Source organism: Callorhinchus milii, unplaced genomic scaffold (genome assembly GCF_018977255.1).
Source record: "Callorhinchus milii isolate IMCB2004 unplaced genomic scaffold, IMCB_Cmil_1.0 Scaffold7, whole genome shotgun sequence".
Classification (NCBI taxonomy): Eukaryota; Metazoa; Chordata; class Chondrichthyes; order Chimaeriformes; family Callorhinchidae; genus Callorhinchus; species Callorhinchus milii.
The window spans coordinates 12,018,755-12,038,841 of NW_024704748.1; the positions used below are offsets into that span (position 1 = coordinate 12,018,755).

The 20,087-nt window shown below is 39.2% G+C and overlaps 1 long non-coding RNA gene across 1 annotated transcript; it reads left to right on the forward strand.

Moving 5' to 3' along the window:
• Nucleotides 1-389: 389 nt before the first annotated feature.
• On the forward strand, nucleotides 390-14,110 carry LOC103181671. The gene is made up of 3 exons (XR_006085227.1): nucleotides 390-480; nucleotides 12,492-12,550; nucleotides 13,955-14,110. It is a non-coding gene; the product is annotated as an uncharacterized LOC103181671 (long non-coding RNA).
• The last annotated feature ends 5,977 nt before the right edge of the window (nucleotides 14,111-20,087 follow it).

Consider the following 20,087-nt stretch of genomic DNA (forward strand, 5'->3'; position numbering starts at 1 on the left):
AATTCCCAGTTGGGCTTTCTTGTGAGCCCCTGGTACAGATCACGTGAAACCACTGTGACCCTGACAACACAGCACATCATTTCAGACATTTAACAGTGTTAAAATTGTAGCTGGTTGTTCAGAAAGGGAATCAGACCATTCATGGTCATGAAGAAAAAAAAAGTCCCTACTGAACTGCCATGGGTCATGTAGCACGTTCCAGGACAAGCTGTACAGTGTATCCTGAAATGTGCTCACTGGGGAAAAACAGACTTGTCCAAGTCTCGTGTGTGGAGCCCAATTAGCTGTACAGTGGTCACTTTACATAACCAAAATTGGATTTGAACTGTCCACGTGACCAGTTGCCTCTCAATTACTGCTGCTGAAATGAATTGAATTTATCTGCCACTGCAGAGAGCTTGAGGGATCTCCAACCTACTCCGAGGGGCCTCAAAAATGAACGCAGGCCAGGTCAAGTGCTGATTTGTGATCATGATTTGAGTAAGAGTCTCAGAGCATGGAATGTGTAACATAGCCAGCATTCGGGGAGTCTCGAACAGACGTGGTATTGAGAGTCATGCTGGTCTGGGTCGTGTGATCACCACTACAACATACACAAGATGCTGAACTGTGTGCCTCACTGCAAAATAGTCTTGTAATGTATTCCCATCAGTCACACAATTATTGGACATAGGATGAGGGAGGGGGGTGGGGGGAAGTGGTAAAAGCTTGTAACGTACAAATCACATGTGCTACTCGGAGATCTAAGCCAGCTCTGATTCCTTGTGATTTTTCAGGAAGTTACAGCTTCATGAATTATCAAAACTAACTGTGCTTATGTAGAGGATACACCATGAGTTGTGGGGATGCAAGTGAGTTAACATGCCTTTAGGAGAGAGGAGGGGAGAAAATCGGAGTGCAAAAGGATCAAATAAAATTTAATTGGAATTTTAATTTTTAATAGAAACAAACTATTCACAGCAACATCTGTTCCGAGTTATGAGTGACGCATCGGCATGAAATGGGAGCAGTATTTTACTGAAATGATGGGGGGAGTGCATGTGGTATAGATTGTATTTTAAAAATGTTGGAGGGAGTTAAAGGCTGTAACTTTATCTGAGGGTTTGGTTAACATACACAAACTGCTTGGCCAATATTGTTGTGGTTTATAACACTGGTTTTTAATTGATTTGTACATGCTGCTTATTCATTTCCCGATATGTTGCATGAGGTGACGTCCTTGAACAGGAGCTTACATAGAATTGTGTGAAGAGATGTCCTGTTGTTCAACCCTTTCCAAGGTAGCAATTCCTCCTTACTGAGATAATCTACTCTTAAAAACAAATTATCCTCTTTAAAAAATGCTGCAGATTCAAGATGCAGTGTCTCAGTGAAACTTTGTAACATTTTCTGCTCTTATTTGAAATGGGATATCATCACAACTTTTAAATATGAAACGATTTGCTCATGCTACATATGCGAGAACTGATCTTTGCCCCGTTTCCCAGTGGGGAACAGAATATGCTGACGTTATCATAAATTGACTACAGGCAGAAATAGTTGGCCACTTTTTAACGTGGATTTTCCACTGGATAGTAATGTTGCTGCCCTGTTTTGAATCAGCACCAATGCCTTAATGCTCATGGGAGTTGGGGAGAATAGAAAGAGAGAGAACAACTTTATTTTGGGCTAGATCAAAATTAGTGAATAGCAACAAAAAATAAATATGATGTTTTAATAAGTACCTTACCACTGAACAACCATATCAGTCCTGTAGCTCAGTGGTTAGAGCACTCGCTTTGCAAGTGAGAGACCTGAGTTCAATTCCAGGCAGAGGGCGAAACCTTGGGCAAGTTTCCTTACTCCACACGCCTAATAATAATCCCTCCAAAACCAAAACCAATAATAAATTGGTCATTTTCAATCTACGACTGTTTGTGGGACATTGCTGTGCGCAATTGGCTGCCACGTTCGCCCACAAATATACAGTCAATTCACTTTACAGTGTGTTCTGTGAAGCGCTTTGGGACGTCCTCCCGACGTGAAAAGCGCTATATCAAATGCAAGGATTATTATTATTATTATTATTATTATTATCAGCCTTTGCCAGATTTAGCAAAACTGGCCACCTGCCCACAGCAAGATCCTAAACTTCATCATCTACTTGATGACCTAAACCCAGAGCCGGCAGAAGGTGACAATGACAAGTCACTTTATCCATGACAGCCTCCAAGTTCTCAACAAGTACCTTTCTTGGACTTCACAACTGAACAGAAAGATGTTTTAAAGGAGAAAGTGCAACAACCTTGCCTGACCAGCAGGGTGCAAACCCCACAACCAGGTTTAGTGTTAACATTCCAGTGCAATGCGCAATATAAATGCAGTTACTTGCTTTCCTGAACCTTCAGAAGCTGCCACAATGGATGTCCACACAACCCTCTGAGTTAGAGGCGATAGTGCTATCAAGTGAGCTAGAAGTAAAATAGACACGTACTGAGAGCTTTTATAAATACTGTATATATTTTATTTTCCCTCATGATAAAGGAGATCATAGGAATCATAAAGAATAGTCATTCAGGGGGAGTGAAAATGGTCTGTCAAACCTCCACTTTCTACACAGTCTTCAGGTTTGTCAGATATGTGACCATTTCAACGGTTTATTTTCTGATCATGACTGCAAACGTAAAGTTTCGCGAATGGTAATTTTTTTAGCAAAATTATGAAGTAATAACTTACTCCCTTTTGAAGGCTTTCTGACCATCTGGAGCCTCCCAAATCATTGCAGATAAAATAAGTGGGAGTTACAATTTGGCAGTAAACCACTGTATTGATTGCTTTAGTCATTCCTGTTTCTAAGACTGTCTTTACCTTGAATGTGACCTGCTGTAAACGCCAAGAAAATCATAGCATGTTACCAAAAAAAAGCCTTATGCCCAAAATGTAATGGTGAAAATGCATGTTTATCCAGATTTTTATTATACCAAGATCCGTTTCACATTGTTTGCCTTGTGCCAAAGCAATCCCTCAAGTGCTAAACCCCATAACACACGTACTTGTCAGTCCTTGTTGCCTGATGCTTTCTGACACTGTTTCTAATGGAGAAATTGAGTTTTCTTTTAAAAAAAACTCCTATCTAGAGGATTCACTTCCTATGGAAGTTCAGTTGCACAATGCCTGAGCCAGCATTATGCAACTAGGTAAAGTTGTGTCTAAAAAAAAGCATTTATAAAACTGAGTTACTTCTGGTTCAAGAGCTCAAGTTGGCAGTTGACAACCTCCATGTCAACAATGTCCAAACATCTGAACAATACTATTTTGCCGGACAAGTCAACTGAATGATATATTGGTGTCACAATGTGAGGGATTGGTGGTTGGGTGATGGGTTGGAATCGTTTAGGTCCTTATACAGTATTCATTCCCAAATGGCTGGGAGAATTGGGATCTATAATCAAACTAAAATGGATTTTCTGTATAAATGGGGAAATAACAGAATTCTGTAAAATGAAATGAATGCTTTTACAAAACTGATAGAAAGATGGTTTAGTTACTTTGTTGTGTATTTTTGTCGCCTTACCTCACTGACCTCTGGGGACCAGCTCTGCACTATACAATGCACACTCAGAAAGCACCATCTGAAGTCCCTTTGCAGGAGTCCGATTTCAGTGTGGGCTATGGTAAGCCCATCTAATGTGCACCTCATTATCAATTTATTTGCCTTTTTAAAATTGAAATGGTTTTTTCTTCTCCCTCCAATTTCAAACTTTTCCTTTCCTTAATGTGCTGATTTATGTCAAATGTTCCTGGGGATTGAATTCCAATCAGTGCCAAATTTCCTGACATGTACTGGTGGTGGGGGGAGGGATGTGCTACAATTTTCCTCAATGCCTCCAGGAATACTGTTCTCAATCACTATCCAGTGACTATCTGGTGAAACATGCAGGACCATGAACGTCAGGTGAGGACAGGATCAAGCTAAGCTGTATTAACCCTGTGATTGAATAGCCCATCAATACTCACTACCCAGACTCGTACGTAAGGAATGGTCACTTGAGTTGCGAGATGTGTCCTACCTTAGAATGAGAAAGTACTTTTTGTAGAGAAGTAAAGAAAAATAAAGTGTAAAAGCTCTGTTTATCCATTGTTACTGAAAAGTAATAATCTTTATATTTGATATAAGAATTTTCTTCACAAAATATAAAGTCAATTCACTGTACAGCATATTCTGTGAAGTGCTTTGAGATGCCTCGAAGAAGTGATAAGGCACTATATCAAATGCAAATATATAGTGCTTTATTATGTTGTTGCGATGTCTCCAAGCTCTTCACAGGATACCCTAAAAAGTAGTTTGACTGTGTATTTTGTGGGCAAAACATACTAGCCAATTTGAACTCAGCAATGTCCCATAAACAGCCATGGAGTGAGTGATGAATTTTATTTGGGGGATTGTTGGCCAGAATACCAGAAGAAACTCCCTTCTATTTTCAAATAGTGCCATGGGATCTTGAACGTCCACCTGAACAGGCTGACAGGACTTTGGTTTAACATGTCATCCGAAGGACAACTCCTCTGATAATGCAACCCGACACCCAGCACTGCCACAAAGTATAGGCTTAGACTGTGGGACAGAGTGTCAGCTTATACATCAAGTCTTGATGTAGGGCTTGAAACTTCCTTATTCGGAGGTGAGAGTTCTACCACTTAGCCAGGCTGACAAAGTTACCATTACTTAACTATTGTATCCTACCCTTCCAAAGGTTGTCGAGCTCTGTTAAAGAGAAAAAATTCTAGTTGTCTTTTTACAATTAGACAGTGACTTGCGCTGGAGTTGTGTTTAGTGTTCAAATTATGGGGCCTTCAGTTCTTTATATGCACATGGGAACATCTGGTGGAGCAAAATAATTAACCTTTCCTTATTTAGGTGCTGGGGTCTAGTTCATGGCAAAGTTTATCTAATAAAGATTGTTAAGTATGAAAGAGAGTCTATCTGGAGCTTTTGGAGAAAGTAAAATGGTCAGGAATTCCTGGTTCACATCGACCATGACCTTTAAACATCCTGTCAACTAATGACAAAAGTGTGTGTTATTTCTGAGTCCTCATTATAAATTGTAATGAAGCATTGTAAGCCATTTGTATGGGTGGTTTCATGTGAGTAGGCATAAGTGACGTACCTTATTTGGTCAGTGCCAATGCTGCCTTGTTGTCAGTGTTAGTGCCCAGCCTGAGGCTAAAGTTTAGGTTAATTTGAACTAACATAAGATCCTGTTATCGTTACTTCCTTGCCAGATTGTTGGAAAAGCTGCTTCTTTGCAGTATCACAGTACACTGATGATATATTGAGGACTACTGTCTTCAGTAAAACAAGAACAAAAATATACTTCAGCAATTTTAGTTCTTGTATATCATCACCTCCTGTACAGAGGCACTTTAGTTCTAAACTCCCTATCAGTTTCAATGACTACTATTCTTTTTCTGTGATCTCATTCTGTATTGCCGATTCCAGTACCTCATCAGCTGTACATTCTATTTGCCATGCACAGTAAAACTTATTGTTATTTACTTGTCATTGTAAACTAACTGGGAATTGAGAGACTGTGAATTCATGCCTTGAGGTTTGAAATTCAAAGCATTTATCAGAGATGGAAATTCAGAAATTCCATTGTAACTCAGGTGCCATAAATGGCTTTTGATTTAAATAGAAGCCCAAGTAGTTACCTGAAGCCTGATATTATATATGGTTAGCCTTATGACCAATGTCTTTAAATGTTAAGATGTAGAGATGTTCACTGGTAATAATAGCAATCAGATATCCTTTATAGCCCAATATCAGTCAACGTTGAACCACTCAGTGTCTCGGACTATAAAACATAAATATGATCTTATGATAGATATTCTGCCAAAGTTATTCCAAGTAACAGTCAAAATTGCCAAGAGGAAGTTTAGATAGAGTTGCTCAAAGGAGATGTCTCAGAGATACAGTATATAAAATGGTGCAGAGGAAGCAAACCCAGAACAATATTTTCTGACAATGTCTGTGGATGTGAAGAGTGAATTTAAGGCAGACACCAAGAAGTATTTCTTTTCATAGAGGGTAACAGCTGAAACAGGTCATCAAGAAGGATCATAGAGATCAGGACACCTTAAGAAGTAGCTTGATGCTATAATAGCAAGACACTGGGGTTGATGTTTTGGAAGATTGAATGCCAAAGAGCCTTATGGCTGCCTTCTTCTGAACCTGTGCTATGATCTAAAAATCTATCTTTGTTTTGCCACTTCCTGCATGTTGATTTATTTTGCTGGCAAGCTTTAGAACATGCAATACAAACAGACCTCTGGTTCGTCTGAATATTACAGGCCTGGGGGAATTGAAAAGAAACGAAGAACTGTTATGTTCCCTACATTTAAGTCTGCCCCTGCTGATGATATCTATCGATCTATCTATCTGATAGCATGTTCCAGGCAGTGCTATCAGTGTGTCTCTTTTCCACTCCTCCTTCCCCTAGTCCTGAAAAGCATCTCCCACTCAGCATTCTTGAACCAGGAGCCAGGAACAAATCTTGCCTTTGACTGATGTGTGATCATTATCAGTGCTGAACAGACACCAGCCAGCCAGTCAGTGCGCTTGCTTGTCTGACCATTTCACAACCTCAGCCAAACTAAACCATCCCACCCTGCCTCACCGCGCAGTCTTGAAGCTTAGATCAAATCTGAAGCATTTCTCCAAAAAAGCATGAGGTGGACTAAAGAAATAGGACTCAAACCTGTAAGCAACTGATCAGCAGCAGAACCCCTCCACTGCCTGTGATCTTGTGCTACCAATATACACTACTTTCTTATAACTAACAACTTTCTTTAAGCTAACCTAGTGTCTGCCCAAGAAGCAATGGTAGGTGCTCACCCACTGCCTTTTCAGTTCTGATTATTGATCACTTAGCCCTGAGCCGGCGTATGCCTTTTGGTGAAAAAGTGTATGAGTCATACAAACCGTTCTTCTTCCCGTTTTCCTCCTGTTTTATTTCTTTCTCAAAATATTACAAAGACAGCAGAGCAAAGTAAAGAAAACCTTGGTTAGTTAAGCTTCTTGTTCGGCAGAATTCGACTTTCACAGAGGTCGTTCATCCTTGAAATGTGCATTAACACAAGGAGCATTTTTTTATAAGCAAAAAAAAGGGAGGAAATGGATGTTGAACTAATCCAAAAGCAGAAAAAAAGTACAGTGCTTGGATTGTACAGAGGGGCTTGGCTGCAGCCCTTGTTGCAAAGGAAAATATGCAAAGCGCAAAGAAATCCGGACACATGCTGCTTTAACCATTTCCTCTTATCACAAAAATCATTTCCTTTAGAGAGATTTTTTTGTGTTTTTTAGTGAAGAGAAATGGCTAAAGTGGACAGAGAGGATTAATGAGCACAGTCCTGAGCAGATCAAGCCCTTTGTCAACAGGAAGCTCCTCTGTGTTTACAAGAGACTAATTGGTAAGATCAAAGATGGTGGTAGATAGAAAGGAAAGAAAGGGTCTAGGTTCAGAGGGTCAGATCACTTTGATCCTCCCCTCCCCTACCCCCAACCACATGGGAAGCAAACTTCAGACAAGACGTTTCTGGGATTTAAAGGGGCATTGCCATCACAAAAGTGTTGGTTGAGCTGACCTTTTATTGCTTGGGAAAAGGAAATAGCCAGACAACCATCATTGCCATCGATAAATTGCACTCGACCAAGAGAGTGAAGCTTTGGTGTGATCCATATCATTAAATTGTGTTTTGTTCTGAAATATAACTGAAGGAGATTTGCCTAATAGTTTTTTTTGTGAAGACGTTTCTCCAAAAGTTGAAAACAAAGGTTGCAAGAACATCCATGTTCCTGCCGTTGGTTTATTTTATTATTTAATATGACGTCGTCCCAAAACACAAATTTTTCTGATATGGAGTTTCATTGTCATGTGAACTTTACAAACAGTGTTTAGGTAAGATACACACATATATATAATAAACACTGTGTGTGTATATGGTCACAACATATGAACTCACATAAGCATAGATTTTGCATATCAAATAAGAGCTCAGCATGTAAAATGGACATCTAGATAGTTAATTGGCCCATGAGGTTTGTGGTCTCTTATTTTGAGTGCCTGCAGGTTGAATAGACTGTATAACAGGGCAGAAAGGCTATTTTGGGCAAGTATTTGCCTGTGCCAGGCTGGTGACCCTCTTAAATCTATTCTGTTTGGGCAGTACTCTGGTTATGTCGGCGCAAAGAATGGCAACTTCATGAATGGTGCAAGAAAAGGCATGTCCACTATGCCTGTTTCTTACAATGCCACACCTTTCATGAACAACCTCACTCACTCTATCTCCTGGAGGACAGTTCTGCACAGATACACATTTCAACTTCAAAGATATTTTTTTCTATTTATCATCTTCCTACTGCTAAGCAAGTTTTCAGTCCATCCAGCTAATTTGACAATACATTTGTCCCTCAGTTTTATTCTTGGTCTTACATGTGGACCTTTCTCAAATGACCGATAAAAAATCTTCCTTCTGTCTTCACGTAGACCTTCCATTGAGCATCAGTGCCTTTTGGATAACATCTTGTATATTGCTCTCAAACATTTTTCCCCCAACCACAGATGTCAGGCTATCTGGTTTCCAGTTTCATGTTTCACTCCTTTTCTTGAATAATGGGATAACATTTGCTATCCCTCACTCCATCCCTGTGACTCCAGTGTTTACAGAGTTCTAAATAATATTAAGCAGAGCCTCACCTATTCCCTCGAAAGATCTTGGGGTGTATTTCTTCTGAGCTGATAAAGAATATTCAGTTAAATGGTACACTACCTGGTACAGTACTGGTAGAGTAGCCTTGGGATGTCCTCCCAACATAAAAGGCACTATACAAATAAAATGGACAAGACGAGGACAGGGGAATATGAGTTACATTTCTGAAACGTACATGGAATTATTTTGACTTTAAAGTACAGTTTTATAGTGTGTTTGTTTCCAAAAAGAACACCAATTTTAAAGAGACTCCAGCTTTCACACAAAGAGAGACCTCCTTCCAGTTTGCTTTATGTCACCGAAACATATTTTGAAAGGTCATTAAATGGTATTGTACCTGATATCTGCTGCCTCACTTTACAAATGTGTGTAAGAGAATCAAGTATATTGGATGTAACTCTCTGTATTTACTTTCTTGTACAAAATGTGGTGGAGCCCTGTATTTTTGTTAATCTGTTGTCAAAGTGAATTTAACACTCAGAACTGGGCAACACAATTGAAATAGTGTGGAAAGGAATGCCAAGAAAGTGGATTAAATCCATGTCAGCGATTCATACTGAAATGCAGTCGAGTCAGGAAATGACAGGCCTTGCGGTTAATGAAGTCCAGAAGTTAAAAGATTAGGTATTTCTTTCATCCCCATTTCGTTTTTTAAACAACTTAGGAGCAATTCCCTCCCGTTTGTTTGCAAGTAAAATGTGGCTGCTCAAAGTTCAGAGTAAGTTCAAGGATTCTTTTGTGACTGACGAGAGGTTGAACTGCCCAGCTTCACACCAGTGAGGGGTTGGTCTTTATCACTGGAGGTCAAATAGGGACTGAGCCAACAAGCAAACCTGACTGGAAGTAGGAATGATAAATGGGAAGACTAGCAGAATCTTATTGTTACACAATGAATGCTCTGTGTTAATGCCCTTCATCTGTGACACAGCCCTCTGGAGTGACATTCCAAGCACGTAGAGTGTCCACAGTGTTGTTTCTCCCAAAGAGTAGCACTCCTTACTTAAAGTATAAAATGGTTAATCTACATTCCATTTACGTTGTGTGTACGCCAAAGCACCAATGTAAGGGCTTGAAGCAATATTGGCTGTGGTTGCTGTTAACTGTGGGCACTCGTTGATAACTGGGATGCAGGTTACTTGTTGCACAGCACAAAATGCCATGTGATCTTCGAGCTTTCAATAACTGCTCCGTGTGGTCTTACTTTCAAGAGTGACCCCAGCTGTGGGAGGCATTTCTGTTCCTTCATTGAAGAAATTCACAGGCTCTTATTGATTCCCTGTGTTTAAATATTCTCTTTCCATTTTGGGGTTGGGGGAAGGAGAAGATTTGCTGTGCTTTATGGAAATTGCTGGCAAGAAAAGCAACAAAAAGAAATTATTGAACTGACCAGTTCTGATCACCATTCACCACTTTTAAACATTGCAGCCTTTGAATCCACTCCCGCTTATTCACTTATACTGATTTGATCAGCCTGCCATTGTGTGTGCTCCAGAATATATCTGTCAAGCATTACTGGCTTTGTTGAAGTGACTTGGGTTTGAGTTGATAGATTTGGCTTATGTTGACATCAAACCTGAATATGTACGTACCGTATGTGATTGGTTATATCAACTTCCAATGATCGACTTCAGTACAATACAATAAAAATCCTTTACATTTGATATAGAGATTTATCATGTCAGTGTGTCTCAAAGCACTTAAGGTTTTGGGGGTCCGAAGAACACAGGCAAATACATCATGCAGTGTTTTCTATGTAGGATTGTCACTGAGCATGTACATGTGAACTAGGAAGGTGTGTTGTTGGCTTGATGTTCTATATTTTCATGACTGTACGTTTGATTTTCTGATGACACACGTGAAATAACTGTGGTCATTTAATGTGCCAACAACAGTCCCTTTGTTTTACCAAGGTAATTACACAGGAATGTGGAGTAACTGATGTGACGTGATGTGTACAAGCAGCTGTCATATTGATATATTCATGTGATGTGTAGAATTTCATATTGGAAAGACGGATTCACTTAATTGAAATTTCCTTCACAAATATCTTTCGTCAACACCAGGTTGTTGTTGCCTGTCCATAAAGAAATGGCCTAATTAACCTGACATCAACTGTGATACATTTATCAGGCAAGTCTTTTTAAAGTTTATTTTAATCAGCTTGGCTAATTTTTATCAGTAAAATGAACCAGGTTCATTTATTCGAAGTGCTGCGGTTCAAAGCAGTTGGTTTATTTAACGCCACATCAAGTTACCTTCGCGTGAAGAAATAACATTTCGAGTAGAAATCCCACAGAACAGCATAGTCATCATGAAAACAGTGCTTCTGGCAATATTTAGTAATAAATAACTGAAGGGGTAAACCTCCCTGCTGCTGTACTGAACGTCAGTTTTAGTTTGTCTTTAAGATGTGTTGTTTATCCTGTGTTTTTTGGCCTTTATTTTAAATGCTGCTGTGTCAGCCTGGCGAGGTGGTAGCACTCTTGCCTCCGAGTCAGAAGGTTGTGGGTTCAAGCACCAATTGGGAATTGGAATCACATAGTCCTAAGCTGGCACTTCAGTGCAGTGCTGGGGGTGGGGCGTGTTGTATTGTCAGATGTGCCATCTTTTGGATGAGACGTTAAATCGAGGTCCTATCTGCCCTTCTATTTGAAAACAGATGGAAGATTCTGGCCAACAATTCCCTCAATAAAATTGGTCAATCATGCCATGGCTGTTTGTGGAACATTGCTGTGAGCAAACTGGCTGGCGTGTTTCGCCCACGAAACATACAGTCAAACGGAGTCCTGTAGCTCAGTGGTTAGAGCACTCGCTTTGCAAGCGAGAGACCTGAGTTCAATTCCAGGCAGGGCGAAACCTTGGGCAAGTTTCCTTACTCCACACGCCTGATAATAATCCCTCCAAACACCAAAAACAATAATAAAAATTGGTCATTTTCAATCTACGACTGTTTGTGGGATATTGCTGTGCGCAATTGGCTGCCGCATTCGCCCACGAATATACAGTCAATTCACTTTACAGTGTGTTCTGTGAAGCGCTTTGGCACGTCCTCCCGACGTGAAAAGCGCTATATCAAATGCAAGGATTATTATTATTTTATTATTATTAAACCACTTTACAGTATATCAATAAAGCACTTTGACAAGTCTCGAAGACATAATGAGGCGATGTATATCAAATGCAAGGATTAGTTTTTTTTATTGGGTTGAGATGAGGACTACCTATACTTATCTGACTTTGGCATCCAGTGTAAGCATTGAACACTCCAAGATTAGATATTAAAAAGGCAGATATAGGGTAAAGCTCCCTCAAGGTAAGTGGACAACATGACTAGATTTGTCTTTTGCCTTTTGAATAGATTTGAGTTTACTAATGTTTCTTTAAAACAATATGAGTTTGCAAATACCGCATGTGTGTACTACATATTAACTGACAGCAAATTTTGCAGCATCATTTATATTCTCCTTGTGAACTGGTTGGTTAAGTTCAATTTTCAAATATTCCACATGCCTCATTCTGTCTCTTCCTCTACTTAGTCCCCAGCAAAGCTTAGAGAATGGTCTGAAGTGTTGTAATAATTTGTCTAAATTTCTATCTCTTACTAAACAATGCATATTTCTTTCTCAATCTGTTTTACAAATAAAATAACAGATTACACAGTCTATTCCGGTTGCTTCCTGTGGTGTTCACATTTTCTAAAACCTTTTAATCTGTGTGATGGGATGTTTCTCTTATCTTTTCAGTGCTTCTTTGATTTACCTGGCGGAACAGAGAGAGAATTCATGAACAGCCATGGTGAGAGGTATCTCCAGGATTTTATGCTCTAAATTTGTTTTTATCTGCAGAAGTTCTCATTGTACATCGACATGCATATCCTAAACCATGCTGGCCACTGGTCATTCACACATCATGCTTGTTAACTCAGTACTAACTACATTCCTGTTTGTCTCATCAGACGTATACTATGTCACCATGTCTTCATTCTATCTGCAAAGAAGTGTGAGAATTGTGCGTTCATTCACACAGTTCACAGTTGCCACACAGTCAGTTGTGTTTACAATTTGCTCTGAGTACTGGCACTGCAGAATAGCATGAGGACAATTTGCTGCTTCACAGGCAAGCTTGTTACTTTAACATTCACTGCACAAAATCCACTCCTACCCTTGGTAGCAAAACCCAATAAGTGTTTAAATGGTTAAGTTGAGACTTGATTGTAATCACTCCACAGCAGCACATCTTGTTTATGTTTCCAGGGATACACCAGCTGAAGACAACTCTGAACCACTTAGAATCAGGCCACTGGGCTTAAATAAGGTGTAACAAGTTATATTTCCTGATATGTTTGCCTTATCTTTCAAAATGTTATTTGAATATGAGCATATGGTGAATACAGTTTTATCTCAATTGATTGCATCTCAATACTTGTAACATAGGTCCTTTGGGGTCTCGCAGTCTGACTTTCATTTTCCCTTTTCATTACCACTTTCAGAGGAGGTGCTTGATTTAATGGAATAAATCATGAGCAGTTTAGTTTTGCAGATGGAACTTTTTGTTCCCCCAATAATGTGACACCACATGTTTTTGCTTCACTGCAGTGCAATGCGAGATTTCTTGAAGATTTACAACATCTTGAACTCCTCAGTCAAAAAAGTATACAAGATTGAAACTGGTCTGATTGTGTTCATCATTATTTAATTTGCACTATTGTTTTTAGACATTTTTCATAGATTCCCTTTGTCCACATGAAACTTTTATTGTTAGATATGCTTAATGGTGCAGTGCTGATTCTGACGTTTTTATCATTAAAAACATTGTAATTCAGAATAAGTTTGAAGTAGGTGCTAGGTCAGTCATGTGGCTTGCCTGATGCAATTCATTGTTTGTTCATGTGGAATATAAGATAGTCTTCATAAGGCTACTCTATCGAAACTCTGAGCGTGCTGAACAGTAAGTAACCCAACCAATGACCTGGATGAGGTCACATTGCCAGGTGTGTTCTGACCTTGAACCATGAATTGGTTCGGTACTTGATCTATTAGTACTTTGCCATGTTTTCTGTTCAAAACTGGCAAGGAGTTAAGATCTTTTTAAAAAGGAAAAACTTTATTTAAAAAAATACTGTTTCATTTTGATTTATATACTTTTAAAGAAAGGTGTGCAAGTGCACGTTGACAAGTGATGAACACAATGTGTCATCTTTCTTCAGTTTAGTGCTGTGTATCCAATGACGGAACTGAGAGTTTGGATAAAGCCATTTGACTGCAGCTCAAAAGAGCACACTGGAGGGAAGATCCAACTGTGAAGTAACCAACAGCATTCCCCCAATGGGTACATGAAGAAGCGGGATGGAAGCAAATACAACGGCAAAGGTAAGTCATGATGAATGAATTCACTCTGAGCACACAGAGACTTAACGTGCGAGATATGATGGAAGAGACTTTGAGAGGCGTGACTGGAAAACTTGATAGTAGGGCAGACTGTGAGACTTGAAAAGTACTTTTACAGCTCATTAAAAATCATTCATTTGCAGCTGACAATTTGGTGGCATTTTATACCCCTGTTGGGGTAAAACAAGTACAAAGGGTGTGGTTTGTCCTGGGTGACGTATGAAGTTCGGAGCTGCAAGGAAATGTAATTAGATATTGAATCTGGTATATTGTGCACAGAGCCCGATTTGAATCCAGGGTTGCGATAAACAATTGCTGTGTGTGTTCCTCCATGGAATGTGTTTTCAGTAACTGGTTAGTGGAAGTCAAGACCGTTTGGGTTCCATGTGACCTCTTTCTGTGTAGAACTAGGAAACAATTGGAACTTCACTCACGTAAGGTGAGAGACAGGAAAAAGGAGTGGTAAGAGTGCACTGAAGCTGACTCACAGGGGTGGAGTTGGGTGGTCAAAAGTGTCATCGTTCACTCATATCAATGAAAAGAATCAATCCATCATGAAAGCAGTACATTAACATTTGATCTTCCCTATTGAAGCCGGAAAAATTTTCATGCGCCACGGTCCCATGTCTCCTGTTTATATATGTTACAGTAAAGTTGTGAAAACAGCGATTTGGCGAAATCCCTGAAATTTTCATAAAAGTTGTGAAATTACGGATTTTGCAGAATTCCTGGTTTCACAATTTTGCTGAACATTTCACAAATCGCAAATGGCCAGGTAGGGTGTGATCGCATGATTGAAGAGCCACATCACAAATACACCAACATCACAAATACACCAACATTACAACCAATGCACTGGAATTATTCAAGTCTCTCTTTGTGGAGTGCCAGAGGAAGAGGCCTGTGACAAAGGCTGTGCGTCCCATTCTCACTAAAGAGTTCACAAAATCCTGGTTTCACAATTTTATTGTAATGTATATATGTGTGTGTGTGTGTATATATATATTTCTACATACACACTTTAAATGGAGTGACTGATGATTCTTCTGACTGGTGTTCAGACACCTTCAAATCTGTGCAGTTTGTACGTGTGTGAGAGTATGATGAGCCTGGAATGAATCTGCTACTATTCCAGCAAGGTACAGAGTTCTAAAAGAAAAGTAGATGTTTGTATTGATTTACTGTACATTATCTACTTTTGTATCTAAAGAGCCAGTTTATTTTATCCAACTATATGGGACAAACTACGTCCTTGCTTTGGGATTGCAGTGAGGTCTCAAAAAGCATTTCACACACTTCTCTATTCTGCTGCTGAAATTCTGGGTTTGCCAACAAATGGAATTTCAGATTACTTTTCCCTGGTTTATAAAGATGAACTTTTTAAGCAATTTATAAGATGATGACTGTAATACGTTTCTTGCTCAGTTGTGCCTGAAGCTATGGGAGCTTGTCTCTGGTGGGAGCCAACCTGCGCTTACCTGTTTGTTACCTGCACACTGAAGGACCTTGATCAACACTCACTCTCAGTGGGAGATTTGGGCTTAATCAAAATGGTGTTAGATGAATCCACTGTAGACTATGAGACTGGAATACGGGATTGTAATACTGTAGCAGCAGAAACTGTTGATACCATTAAGCTGCTGAGTTGTGAGCTCTCTCATGGACAGCAGCAATCCTTGTAAACAAACAGGGACAGGAGTCACCCTGGTGACTAGTTATAATCTATTCCATGGCATTACTTTCGAAAAGTCTCAACAGTATCCGCAGTCCAGATAAAAGAGAGCAATGAACGTTTGTGTGTCTAAGCACTGTTTATTGTGTTATCAGCATTTGTACCTCAGTGACGAACTGCACAGTGACATTTTTGTATAGTAACTGACTTCATGGTTTGTTAAATGAATTGTCATCATGCGAAGACTCTGGATATAATGTCCTTGTTCACAAGGTTGTAAAGTTTCTTGACTATTTTTCTGCAGTGATTGGCTGTTTTCTCTTCACCTTTTAATGTAGCCATTTATTATGGTCTTTTTACACTGATCATTAAGGTGCTTTCAGTAGTCCTCGGCATTGTCTGTCAATTTATAACTAGCACAGCCACGATAGAACAAATAGCTTCCTTCTATGCTGCAATTTTTCTGCGATTAAAATGTCATATTTCAGCATTAGTATTTTGATGCCCACTGAGTGTTACCAACTAACCTTAGGACTTGATTGTTTCCTTATTTAATAGATGAGGAAATTTCTTGTCCCTGAAATGAGACTTACTGTGATTTACGGAGCCATTTTTCTTTCATTTGTTGATCACATAAAATGAAGTTAAGCTTCTTAACCAAGCTTACGTGGGGGATTTCTGCTTCCTGATAAGTTTAATTGTTATTGTTCCATTGGATGACTTAACGTCACATCAGTAGGAATTATCATGTGAATTATGCAAAAAATATTACAATAATTGGGTAAACCTTAAATCCACTTGTTTGGTCTCATATGGTTGGATCCACTTAAATAAAACCATCTGCAGACCTGATGTGATAAACTGATCTTTACTTTTTAATAAGGAATCATTGCTTCTACACCTTTCCATCATTGTACGACATTTGGAACTCCTCATGGAATTTGATTCCAAGGGCATTGTGAAAGCTTGTTTTTCTGGAACCTCATCCAAGCAACCATATGAGACTAAACAGTAAGTGTCAATAGGTTATTCAGGTGCATGTTTGGGAGGGGAAGGGGAGTGTGGGAAGGAAAAGGAGTGGGGGGAGCTCAGCCCAATGTGGCCCACACCTGACCACCAGGGGTTACTGTATAGAGAAGAGAGCACTTCACCAGTTTTTCTCTCCAGCATTAGGGTATTTGTGCAGGGAGCTGATTGGATACAAACCATCAAAGATGGGACCTTCCTGGGTTTGCGGCTCAGAACCACATCAGTTGCCCATTGAGTCACAATGGGAGGGAAGAAACCTATCATGATCATTCGAGCCTTTATGAAAATCTGACAAACGTGATGTTGTTTTGGAATCTCACCAATATGGCGTGCTAGAAATAGGGTCCACGGATATAACAATGATAATTGCAAGATTCTTTTTCCTACAAAGTTAAATGACTTATTGATACTGAGTTCAGGTGTACTATGAACCACGCCCCTCCATCCTCTTGTTATACACAATGCCTGGCTTTGAACCTTGGACTTATCTGAAGGATGTCACCTAACTGTCCTTGAGTTGGTGATCCTGAAACCATGCACTGTGTAATAACCTATTACGACTGCCCTCCAGACTGCTGCTGATGTATTTCGACTGAGGTACTCGTATGAATTTTCAGAATCGCAGCAGTATAAAGATTGAACAAAGAGCACTGACGCAGCTGAAGGTAATGCATTTAAAATACTGAAATTATTTATTGAAGGATGGAATTGATTCACAAATAATCTGCTTGAAACCATGTTTCCTATATTTCGATTAAATATACTGGGGATATTGCAATCCATGGATCACTGATCTCTGTCTGCAGTGATGGGAAATGCTGCTCTAAAACCTGATCCAAGTTGCCACTGAATTCTGTGAAGGACACAAGACAAAGTGATGGATTATTCAGGAGACAATATGCATTGGGACAGCATTCATTTGTTTTCATTTTCTTTTAAAGGGAACTTCTACCCTATTCCACTTCTACTAATGAAAATTGAATAATTATTTCCAAAACAAAATCCTCATCTACTCTCGTACAAAAGTAAACATTGATTTTATTTACGAGGCAGAATTTAGGGTTGTCTTGTCACACTACTGTTGTCGAACCATGAACACAGCACAATGAGGTCATCTTATCCAGAATCCACAGTAAAAAGCAACAAAATGTCCTTCTGATAAAGAAACATCTCTTTATGATGTTAAAAGTTGGGTTGTTTCATATCACAGCTGCACCTTCCAGAGGATTGACTGTGTTGATGGGAAAACTATTGAAATGGGCTGTTTAACAAACATTTATTCATTTTAATACACCTGACATCTGAGCTTGCTTCCATCCAAGTTCAGCTTCTTACTTAAAATGTATTGTTCCTACTTCAAAACTCAACTGAGAGGATACAGATTATTGTTTTACTTGGACAACGGAATTACATATTCAATTAGAGACCTTTATTTTCCAACATTTTATTCTGTGAATACATACACTGAGATTAAATAACGAGAGACAAACGTTAGCATCACTCCAAAGGTTTAGTATTCATTTGCCTTTTGAAATACAACTGAGAGCGTGTCCCTGACATTTTTCACTGGCAGAAATCCAAGATTTACAATGTAAAAAATATTGTCGCTAATGGCTCTGCTAATATATTTAATGACCTAACATAAGCCATTTTATTTGCGAAGGTTAACTTCTGTCTTTTGGTTGTCTATCAGTAACAAGGTAGTTAGGGAGGGATGAGATTGAAAAGAAGCACTTGCATTAGTTTGACAGATATGAATGAATGGAGTTCCATCGAATCCAAACCAAAGCCAGGAGTAATTTAAATTGCCATCACCTCTTGTAGATTATTGGCTCAGCTTCAAGTTTCCATTTCATCGTTGAAAAAGGAAAATCTGATTTCATCTGAGATTGAAACTTGTAAAGCTCTGTCTTGGCTTATTGTTGTTGACCACCCACATTCAGGATCACATTTGCATTTAACATCCAAACCTATTGCTGGTTAGCAAAGCTCTGTGTGTAGCTGAGCTCTCCTCCATCTCCATTAAGAGTGATTTGGAATGACAAATCTGAATGTTGAATCCCATTCTGATCTCTCTACTGTTGTAGATGTGTTCCTTCCAATTGTGTAAATTTCACAGCAAGTATTTCTTTATGCAGAAGGTTGTGAACATGTGTCATGCTCCGCCCTGGAAGATAGCAAAGATGGAATCAATTGGATGTTCAAAGGGAGCTAGTTGTTCGAGAAGCAAGACAACTAAGATGCATGGATGAAGGCAAGGCATTGGGATTAAAAGATCAAGCATGGTCAAATAAAGTGGCAATAATCGCTGAATGATCTCTTCCTGTACCTACAACAGTATCTTCACAAGGAAGATAATTAAGCTTTTTTTTGGTGGAGGGGTATGCCTTGCCAAGGTTATTGACGACGTTTTTATATCCGGCAGAGAGGCTCCTTATCTACGTCTTCTAGGGAAATACCAAGCAGAATATTGGGTTAATTGAATGGCATTTTTATACTTACCAACACAAACTTTTCCCTATCTTATTGGCATACTGTAAATTACATGCATTATTAGAAAATCTAAAATAGGCACAAATTATTGGTGTAATGTAGATTTACTTGCATAACTGTTTACCAGCGCAGCCTTGCATCGCGACTGATTCATGTAAAATTGGACCCATTGTGTCTCGTTCAAAATGAACTAGCTCTATTTGGAGATACAAATGTGTTATTGACTCAGTATGGATTAAAAAGATCAATGATAACATGTACCATAACTGAAAGGTATGAGGTCATTGCCTGCACCATTCACGCAATATGCGGTCAATAAGATTTTTATTACTTAGCCAGCAGAGATGATGATGATGATGGATTCATTTTTTAAAATGACTGAATAATCGTGATTTATATCATAGAAAATAAATATGGCTGTTTGGTACCAAATAACGTAACACTCAACTGTCTGATAGCAACTGGTGCAGGTCAGCAGGCAAATTCTTTCAGGGTTGATTAAGTGATACTTGTCCATCACAAACAGTCAAAACAACCAAAAAAACACAGCAACTCAGATTGTGATTCCTGCAACACAAACTTGATGCAGAATTCAGCATCACTGCCCTGCAGTGCACAGTTTGATAAAAAGATCGATCAGGAGCTGGGAGCCCTGCTAATTGGCACTAAATTAGCAGCCTTACTCAGAAAGGTCATTGAATGGCAAATGTAGGAAATGGAAATGTCGCACTGATTCACTGAAGGAATGCTCTGTTAGG